Genomic DNA, 11,416 nt, shown 5'->3' on the forward strand with positions numbered 1-11,416 from the left:
AAAACATCACGGGGTGGTGCGCATTGTATGGATGTGTGTTACATTACATTCACTACTAGGAGTGAGGAAAACATCACGGGGTGGTGCACATTGTATGGGTGTGTGTAACATTACATTCACTACTAGGAGTGAGAAAAACATCACGGGGTGGTGTGAATCGGATGGTCTGAATTAGGATAGGCAGTGAGTGGCAATGTAGGATGGAGAAAAGCACGGCGGGGTGGTCAGCGTGGGGAGGTCAGTGAACATGCAGTGGGAATGTAGGATAGGTTTCTGAAAAGCATCGCGGGGTGGTGCGCCTTGTATGGGTGTGTGTTACATTACATTCACTAACAGGAGTGAGAAAAACATCACGGAGTGGTGTGAATCGGAGGGTCTGAATTAGGATAGGGAGTGAGTGGCAATGTAGGATGGAGAAAAGCACCGCGGGGTGGTCAGCATGGGGAGGTCAGGGAACATGCAGTGGCAATGTAGGATAGGTTTCTGAAAAACATCGCAGGGTGGTGCGCCTTGTATGGGTGTGTGTTACACTAGATTCACTAGTAGGAGTGAGAAAAACATCACGGGGCAGTGCGCATTGTATGGGTGTGTGTTACATTACATTCACTAGTAGGAGTGAGAAAAACATCACGGGGTGGTGCGCATTGTATGAGTGTGTGTTACATTACATTCACTAATAGGAGTGAGGAAAACATCACAGGGTGGTGCGCATTGTATGGGTGTGTGTTACATTACATTCACTACTAGGAGTAAGAAAAACATCACGGGGTGGTGTGAATCGGATGGTCTGAATTAGGATAGGCAGTGAGTGGCAATGTAGGATGGAGAAAAGCACGGCGGGGTGGTCAGCGTGGGGAGGTCAGGGAACATGCAGTGGCAATGTAGGATAGGTTTCTGAAAAACATCGCGGGGTGGTGCGCCTTGTATGGGTGTGTGTTACATTAGATTCACTAGTAGGAGTGAGGAAAACATCACTGGGTGGTGCGCATTGTATGGGTGTGTGTTACATTACATTCACTAGTAGGAGTGAGAAAAACATCACGGGGTGGTGCGCATTGTATGGGTGTGTGTTACATTACATTCACTAGTAGGAGTGAGAAAAACATCACGGGGTGGTGCGCATTGTATGGGTGTGTGTTACATTACATTCACTAGTAGGAGTGAGAAAAACATCACTGGGTGGTGCACATTGTATGGGTGTGTGTTACATTACATTCACTAGTAGGAGTGAGAAAAACATCACGGGGTGGTGCGCATTGTATGGGTGTGTGTTACATTACCTTCACTAGTAGGAGTGAGAAAAACATCACGGGGTGGTGGGCATTGTATGGGTGTGTGTTACATTACATTCACAACTAGGAGTGAGAAAAACATCACGGGGTGGTGTGAATCGGAGGGTCTGAATTAGGATAGGCAGTGATTGGCAATGTAGGATAGAGAAAAGCACCGCGGGGTGGTCAGCATGGGGAGGTAAGGGAACATGCAGTGGCAATTTAGGATACGTTTCTGAAAAACATCGCGGGGTGGTGCGCATTGTATTTGTGTGTGTTACATTACATTCACTAGTAGGAGTGAGAAAAACATCACGGGGCGGTGCGCATTGTATGGGTGTGTGTTACATTACATTCACTAACAGGAGTGAGAAAAACATCACGGGTCGGTGTGAATCGGAGGGTCTGAATTAGGATAGGGAGTGAGTGGCAATGTAGGATGGAGAAAAGCACCGCGGGGTGGTCAGCTTGGGGAGATCAGGGAACATGCAGTGGCAATGTAGGATAGGTTTCTGAAAAACATCGCGGGGTGGTGCGCATTGTATGGGTGTGTGATACATTAGATTCACTAGTAGGAGTGAGAAAAACATCACGGGGTGGTGCGCATTGTATGGGTGTGTGTTAAACTAGATTCACTAGTAGGAGTGAGAAAAACATCACGGGGCAGTGCGCATTGTATGGGTGTGTGTTACATTACATTCACTAGTAGGAGTGAGAAAAACATCACGGGGTGGTGTGCATTGTATGGGTGTGTGTTACATTACATTCACTAGTAGGAGTGAGGAAATCATCACGGGGTGGTGCGCATTGTATGGGTGTGTGTTACATTACATTCACTACTAGGAGTGAGAAAAACATCACGGGGTGGTGTGAATCGGATGGTCTGAATTAGGATAGGCAGTGAGTGGCAATTTGGATGGAGAAAAGCACGGCGGGGTGGTCAGCGTGGGGAGGTCAGGGAACATGCAGTGGCAATGTAGGATAGGTTTCTGAAAAACATCGCGGGGTGGTGCGCCTTGTATGGGTGTGTGTTACATTAGATTCACTAGTAGGAGTGAGGAAAGCATCACTGGGTGGTGCGCATTGTATGGGTGTTTGTTACATTACATTCACTAGTAGGAGTGAGAAAAACCTCACGGGGTGGTGCGCATTGTATGGGTATGTGTTACATTTACATTCACTAGTAGGAGTGAGAAAAACATCACGGGGTGGTGTGAATCGGAGGGTCTGAATTAGGATAGGCAGTGAGTGACAATGTAGGATGGCGAAAAGCACCGCGGGGTGGTCAGCATGGGGAGGTCAGGGACCATGTAGTGGCAATGTAGGATAGGTTTCTGAAAATCATCGCGGGGTGGTGCGCATTGTATGGGTGTGTGTTACATTACATTCACTAGTAGGAGTGAGAAAAACATCACGGGGTGGTGCGCATTGTATCGGTGTGTGTTACATTACATTCACAAGTAGGAGTGAGAAAAACATCACAGGGTGGTGCGCATTGTATGGGTCTGTGTTACATTACATTCACTAGTAGGACTGAGAAAAACATCACGGAGTGGTGCGCACTGTATTGGTGTGTGTTACATTACATTCACTACTAGGAATGAGAAAAATATCACGGGGTGATGTGAATTGGAGGGTCTGAATTAGGATAGGCAGTGAGTGGCAATGTAGGATGGAGAAAAGCACCGCGGTGTGGTCAGCTTGGGGAGATCAGGGAACATGCAGTGGCAATGTAGGATAGGTTTCTGAAAAACATCGCGGGGTGGTGCGCATTGTATGGGTGTGTGATACATTAGATTCACTAGTAGGAGTGAGAAAAACATCACGGGGTGGTGCGCATTGTATGGATGTGTGTTACATTACATTCACTAGTAGGAGTGAGAAAAACATCACGGGTGGTGCGCATTGTATGGGTGTGTGTTACATTACATTCACTAACAGGAGTGAGAAAAACATCACGGGGTGGTGCGCATTGTATGGGTGTGTGTTACATTACATTCACTAGTAGGAGTGAGAAAAACATCACGGGGCGGTGCGCATTGTATGGGTGTGTGTTACATTACATTCACTAACAGGAGTGAGAAAAACATCACGGGGTGGTGCGCATTGTATGGGTGTGCGTTACATTACATTCACTAGTAGGAGTGAGAAAAACCTCACGGGGTGGTGCGCATTGTATGGGTGTGTGTTACATTACATTCACTACTAGGAGTGAGAAAATCATCACGGGGTGGTGTGAATTGGAGGGTCAGAATTAGGATAGGCAGTGATTGGCAATGTAGGATGGAGAAAAGCACCGCGGGGTGGTCAGCATGGGGAGGTAAGGGAACATGCAGTGGCAATTTAGGATACGTTTCTGAAAAACATCGCGGGGTGGTGCGCATTGTATGGGTGTGTGTTACATTAGATTCATTAGTAGGAGTGAGAAAAACATCACGCGGTGGTGCGCATTGTATGGGTGTGTGTTACATTACATTCACTAGTAGGAGTGAAAAAAACATCACGGGGTGGTGTGAATCGGAGGGTCTGAATTAGGATAGGCAGTGAGTGGCAATGTAGGATGGAGAAAAGCACCGCGGGGTGGTCAGCATGGGGAGGTCAGGGACCATGTAGTGGCAATGTAGGATAGGTTTCTGAAAATCATCGCGGGGTGGTGCGCATTGTATGCATGTGTGTTACATTACATTCACTAGTAGGAGTGAGAAAAACATCACAGGGTGGTGCGCATTGTATGGGTCTGTGTTACATTACATTCACTAGTAGGACTGAGAAAAACATCACGGAGTGGTGCGCACTGTATTGGTGTGTGTTACATTACATTCACTACTAGGAGTGAGAAAAATATCACGGGGTGATGTGAATTGGAGGGTCTGAATTAGGATAGGCAGTGAGTGGCAATGTAGGATGGAGAAAAGCACCGCGGTGTGGTCAGCTTGGGGAGATCAGGGAACATGCAGTGGCAATGTAGGATAGGTTTCTGAAAAACATCACAGGGCGGTGCGCATTGTATGGGTGTGTGTTACATTACATTCACTAAAAGGAGTGAGAAAAACATCACGGGGTGGTGCGCATTGTATGGGTGTGTGTTACATTACATTCACTAGTAGGAGTGTGAAAAACATCACGGGGTGGTGTGCATTGTATGGGTGTGTGTTACATTACATTCACTAGTAGGAGTGAAAAAAACATCACGGGGTGGTCCGCATTATATGGGTGTGTGTTACATTACATTCACTAGTAGGAGTGAGAAAAACATCACGGGGTGGTGCGCATTGTATGGGTGTGTGTTACATTACATTCACTACTAGGAGGGAGAAAATCATCACGGGGTGGTGTGAATTGGAGGGTCGGAATTAGGATAGGCCGTGATTGGCAATATAGGATGGAGAAAATCACCGCGGGGTGGTCAGCATGGGGAGGTAAGGGAACATGCAGTGGTAATTTAGGATACTTTTCTGAAAAACATCGCTGGGTTGTGCGCATTGTATGGGTGTGTGTTACATTAGATTCACTAGTAGGAGTGAGAAAAACATCACGGGGTGGTGCGCATTGTATGGGTGTGTGTTACATTACATTCACTAGTAGGAGTGAGAAAAACATCACGGGGTGGTGTGAATCGGAGGGTCTGAATTAGGATAGGCAGTGAGTGGCAATGTAGGATGGAGAAAAGCACCGCGGGGTGGTCAGCATGGGGAGGTCAGGGACCATGTAGTGGCAATGTAGGATAGGTTTCTGAAAAACATCGCGGGGTGGTGCGCATTGTATGGGTGTGTGTTACATTACATTCACTAGTAGGAGTGAGAAAAACATCACTGGGTGGTGCGCATTGTATGGGTGTGTGTTACATTACATTCACTAGGAGGAGTGAGAAAAACATCACAGGGTGGTGCGCATTGTATGGGTCTGTGTTACATTACATTCACTAGTAGGACTAAAAAAAACATCACGGAGTGGTGCGCACTGTATTGGTGTGTGTTACATTACATTCACTACTAGGAGTGAGAAAAACATCACGGGGTGATGTGAATTGGAGGGTCTGAATTAGGATAGGCAGTGAGTGGCAATGTAGGATGGAGAAAAGCACCGCGGTGTGGTCAGCTTGGGGAGATCAGGGAACATGCAGTGGCAATGTAGGATAGGTTTCTGAAAAACATCGCGGGGTGGTGCGCATTGTATGGGTGTGTGATACATTAGATTCACTAGTAGGAGTGAGAAAAACATCACGGGGTGGTGCGCATTGTATGGATGTGTGTTACATTACATTCACTAGTAGGAGTGAGAAAAACATCACGGGTGGTGCGCATTGTATGGGTGTGTGTTACATTACATTCACTAACAGGAGTGAGAAAAACATCACGGGGTGGTGCGCATTGTATGGGTGTGTGTTACATTACATTCACTAGTAGGAGTGAGAAAAACATCACGGGGCGGTGCGCATTGTATGGGTGTGTGTTACATTACATTCACTAACAGGAGTGAGAAAAACATCACGGGGTGGTGCGCATTGTATGGGTGTGCGTTACATTACATTCACTAGTAGGAGTGAGAAAAACCTCACGGGGTGGTGCGCATTGTATGGGTGTGTGTTACATTACATTCACTACTAGGAGTGAGAAAATCATCACGGGGTGGTGTGAATTGGAGGGTCAGAATTAGGATAGGCAGTGATTGGCAATGTAGGATGGAGAAAAGCACCGCGGGGTGGTCAGCATGGGGAGGTAAGGGAACATGCAGTGGCAATTTAGGATACGTTTCTGAAAAACATCGCGGGGTGGTGCGCATTGTATGGGTGTGTGTTACATTAGATTCATTAGTAGGAGTGAGAAAAACATCACGCGGTGGTGCGCATTGTATGGGTGTGTGTTACATTACATTCACTAGTAGGAGTGAAAAAAACATCACGGGGTGGTGTGAATCGGAGGGTCTGAATTAGGATAGGCAGTGAGTGGCAATGTAGGATGGAGAAAAGCACCGCGGGGTGGTCAGCATGGGGAGGTCAGGGACCATGTAGTGGCAATGTAGGATAGGTTTCTGAAAATCATCGCGGGGTGGTGCGCATTGTATGCATGTGTGTTACATTACATTCACTAGTAGGAGTGAGAAAAACATCACAGGGTGGTGCGCATTGTATGGGTCTGTGTTACATTACATTCACTAGTAGGACTGAGAAAAACATCACGGAGTGGTGCGCACTGTATTGGTGTGTGTTACATTACATTCACTACTAGGAGTGAGAAAAATATCACGGGGTGATGTGAATTGGAGGGTCTGAATTAGGATAGGCAGTGAGTGGCAATGTAGGATGGAGAAAAGCACCGCGGTGTGGTCAGCTTGGGGAGATCAGGGAACATGCAGTGGCAATGTAGGATAGGTTTCTGAAAAACATCACAGGGCGGTGCGCATTGTATGGGTGTGTGTTACATTACATTCACTAAAAGGAGTGAGAAAAACATCACGGGGTGGTGCGCATTGTATGGGTGTGTGTTACATTACATTCACTAGTAGGAGTGTGAAAAACATCACGGGGTGGTGCGCATTGTATGGGTGTGTGTTACATTACATTCACTAGTAGGAGTGAAAAAAACATCACGGGGTGGTCCGCATTATATGGGTGTGTGTTACATTACATTCACTAGTAGGAGTGAGAAAAACATCACGGGGTGGTGCGCATTGTATGGGTGTGTGTTACATTACATTCACTACTAGGAGGGAGAAAATCATCACGGGGTGGTGTGAATTGGAGGGTCGGAATTAGGATAGGCCGTGATTGGCAATATAGGATGGAGAAAATCACCGCGGGGTGGTCAGCATGGGGAGGTAAGGGAACATGCAGTGGTAATTTAGGATACTTTTCTGAAAAACATCGCTGGGTTGTGCGCATTGTATGGGTGTGTGTTACATTAGATTCACTAGTAGGAGTGAGAAAAACATCACGGGGTGGTGCGCATTGTATGGGTGTGTGTTACATTACATTCACTAGTAGGAGTGAGAAAAACATCACGGGGTGGTGTGAATCGGAGGGTCTGAATTAGGATAGGCAGTGAGTGGCAATGTAGGATGGAGAAAAGCACCGCGGGGTGGTCAGCATGGGGAGGTCAGGGACCATGTAGTGGCAATGTAGGATAGGTTTCTGAAAAACATCGCGGGGTGGTGCGCATTGTATGGGTGTGTGTTACATTACATTCACTAGTAGGAGTGAGAAAAACATCACTGGGTGGTGCGCATTGTATGGGTGTGTGTTACATTACATTCACTAGGAGGAGTGAGAAAAACATCACAGGGTGGTGCGCATTGTATGGGTCTGTGTTACATTACATTCACTAGTAGGACTAAAAAAAACATCACGGAGTGGTGCGCACTGTATTGGTGTGTGTTACATTACATTCACTACTAGGAGTGAGAAAAACATCACGGGGTGATGTGAATTGGAGGGTCTGAATTAGGATAGGCAGTGAGAGGCAATGTAGGATGGAGAAAAGCACCGCGGTGAGGTCAGCTTGGGTAGGTCAGGGAACATGCAGTGGCAATGTAGGATAGGTTTCTGAAAAACATCGCGGGGTGGTGCGCATTGTATGGGTGTGTGATACATTAGATTCACTAGTAGGAGTGAGAAAAACATCACGGGGTGGTGCGCATTGTATGGGTGTGTGTTACATTACATTCACTACTAGGAGTGAGAAAAACATCACAGGGTGGTGTGAATCGGAGGGTCTGTATTAAGAAAGGCAGTGAGTGGCAATGTAGGTTGGAGAAAAGCACCGCGGGGTGGTCAGCATGAGGAGGTCAGGGAACATGCAGTGGCAATGTAGAATAGGTTTCTGAAAAACATCGCGGGGTGGTGCGCATTGTATGGGTGTGTGTTACATTAGATTCACTAGTAGGAGTGAGAAAAACTTCACGGGGTGGTGCGCATTGTATGGGTGTGTGTTACATTACATTCTCTAATAGGAGTGAGAAAAACATCACGGGGTGGTGAGCATTGTATGGGTGTGTGTTACATTACATTCACTAGTAGGAGTGAGAAAAACATCACGGGGTGGTGCGCATTGTATGGGTGTGTGTTACACTACATTCACTAGTAGCAGTGAGAAAAACATCACGGGGTGGTGAGCATTGTATGGGTGTGTGTTACATTACATTCAGTAGTAGGAGTGAGAAAAACATCACGGGGTGGTGAGCATTGTATGGGTGTGTGTTACATTACATTCACTAGTAGGAGTGAGAAAAGCATCACTGGGTGGTGGGCATTGTATGGGTGTGTGTTACATTAGATTCACTAGTAGGAGTGAGAAAAACATCACAGGGTGGTGCGCATTGTATGGGTGTGTGTTACATTAGATTCACTAGTAAGAGCGAGAAAAACATCACGGGGTGTTGCGCATTGTATGGGTGTGTGTTACATTACATTCACTAGTAGGAGTGAGAAAAACATCACGGGGTGGTGCGCATTGTATGGGTGTGTGTTACATTACCTTCACTAGTAGGAGTGAGAAAAACATCACGGGGTGGTGTGAATCGGAGGGTCTGAATTAGGATAGGCAGTGAGTGGCAATGTAGGATGGAGAAAAGCACCGCGGTGTGGTCAGCATGGGGAGGTCAGGGAACATGCAGTGGCAATGTAGGATTGGTTTCTGAAAAACATCGCGGGGTGGTGCGCAATGTATGGGTGTGTGTTACATTAGATTCACTAGCAGGAGTGAGAAAAACATCACGGGGTGGTGCGCATTGTATGGGTGTGTGTTACATTACATTCACTACTAGGAGTGAGAAAAACATCACGGGGTGTTGTGAATCGGATGGTCTGAATGAGTATAGGCAGTGATTGGCAATGTAGAATGGAGAAAAACACCGCGGGGTGGTCAGCGTGGGGAGGTCAGGGAACATGCAGTGGCAATGTAGGATAGGTTTCTGAAAAACATCGCGAGGTGGTGCGCATTGTATGGGTGTGTGTTACATTACATTCACTAGTAGGAGTGAGAAAAACATCACGGGGTGGTGCGCATTGTATGGGTGTGTGTTACATTACATTCACTAGTAGGAGTGAGAAAAACATCACGGGGTCTTGCGCATTGTATGGGTGTGTGTTACATTACATTCACTAGTAGGAGTGAGAAAAACATCACGGGGTGGTGCGCATTGTATGGGTGTGTGTTACATTACATTCACTGATAGGAGTGAGAAAAACATCACGGGGTGGTGCGCATTGTATGGGTGTGTGTTACATTACATTCACTACTAGGAGTGAGAAAAACATAACGGGGTGGTGTGAATCGGAGGGTCTGAATTAAGATAGGCAGTGAGTGGCAATGTAGGTTGGAGAAAAGCACCGCGGTGCGGTCAGCATGGGGAGGTCAGGGAACATGCAGTGGCAATGTAGGATAGGTTTTTGAAAAACATCGCGGGGTGCTGCGCATTGTATGGGTGTGTGTTACATTAGATTCACTAGTAGGAGTGAGAAAAACATCACGGGGTGGTGCGCATTGTATGGGTGTGTGTTACATTACATTCACTACTAGGAGTGAGAAAAACATAACGGGGTGGTGTGAATCGGAGGGTCTGAATTAAGATAGGCAGTGAGTGGCAATGTAGGTTGGAGAAAAGCACCGCGGGGTGGTCAGCATGGGGAGGTCAGGGAACATGAAGTGGCAATGTAGGATAGGTTTCTGAAAAACATCGCGGGGTGGTGCGCATTGTATGGGTGTGTGTTACATTAGATTCACTAGTAGGAGTGAGAAAAACATCATGGGGTGGTGCGCATTGTATGGGTGTGTGTTACATTACATTCACTAGTGGGAGTGAGAAAAACATCACGGGGTGGTGCGCATTGTATGGGTGTGTGTTACATTACATTCACTAGTAGGAGTGAGAAAAACATCACGGGGTGGTGCGCATTGTATGGGTGTGTGTTACATTACATTCAATAGTAGCAGTGAGAAAAACATCACGTGGTGGTGCGCCTTGTATGGGTGTGTGTTACATTACATTCACTAGTAGGAGTGAGAAAAACATCACGGTGTGGTGAGCATTGTATGGGTGTGTGTTACATTACATTCACTAGTAGGAGTGAGAAAAGCATCACTGGGTGGTGGGCATTGTATGGGTGTGTGTTACATTAGATTCACTAGTAGGAGTGAGAAAAACATCACGGGGTGGTGCGCATTGTATGGGTGTGTGTTACATTACCTTCACTAGTAGGAGTGAGAAAAACATCACGGGGTGGTGCGCATTGTATGGGTGTGTGTTACATTACATTCACTACTAGGAGTGAGAAAAACATCACGGGGTGGTGTGAATCGGAGGGTCTGAATTAGGATAGGCAGTGAGTGGCAATGTAGGATGGAGAAAAGCACCGCGGGGTGGTCAGCATGGGGAGGTCAGGGAACATGCAGTGGCAATGTAGGATAGGTTTCTGAAAAACATTGCGGGGTGGTAGGCATTGTATGGGTGTGTGTTACATTAGATTCACTAGTTGGAGTGAGAAAAACATCACGGGGTGGTGCGCATTGTATGGGTGTGTGTTACATTACATTCACTACTAGGAGTGAGAAAAACATCACGGGGTGTTGTGAATCGGATGGTCTGAATTAGGATAGGCAGTGATTGGCAATGTAGGATGGAGAAAAACACCGCGGGGTGGTCAGCGTGGGGAGGTCAGGGAACATGCAGTGGCAATGTAGGATAGGTTTCTGAAAAACATCGCGAGGTGGTGCGCATTGTATGGGTGTGTGTTACATTAGATTCACTAGTAGGAGTGAGAAAAACATCACTGGGTGGTCCGCATTGTATGGATGTGTGTTACATTACATTCACTACTAGGAGTGAGAAAAACATCACGGGGTGGTGCGCATTGTATGGGTGTGTGTTACATTACATTCACTAGTAGGAGTGAGAAAACATCACGGGGTGGTGCGCATTGTATGGGTGTGTGTTACATTACATTCACTACTAGGAGTGAGAAAAACATCACGGGGTGGTGTGAATTGGAGGGTCTGAATTAGGATAGGCAGTGAGTGGCAATGTAGGATGGAGAAAAGCACCGCGGTGCGGTCAGCATGGGGAGGTCAGGGAACATGCAGTGGCAATGTAGGATAGGTTTCTGAAAAACATCGCGGGGTGGTGCACATTGTATGGGTGTGTGTTACATT

Source organism: Cavia porcellus, unplaced genomic scaffold (assembly GCF_034190915.1).
Source record: "Cavia porcellus strain 051 isolate PalLab524CR breed Dunkin Hartley unplaced genomic scaffold, mCavPor4.1 scaffold_58, whole genome shotgun sequence".
Lineage (NCBI taxonomy): Eukaryota > Metazoa > Chordata > Mammalia > Rodentia > Caviidae > Cavia > Cavia porcellus.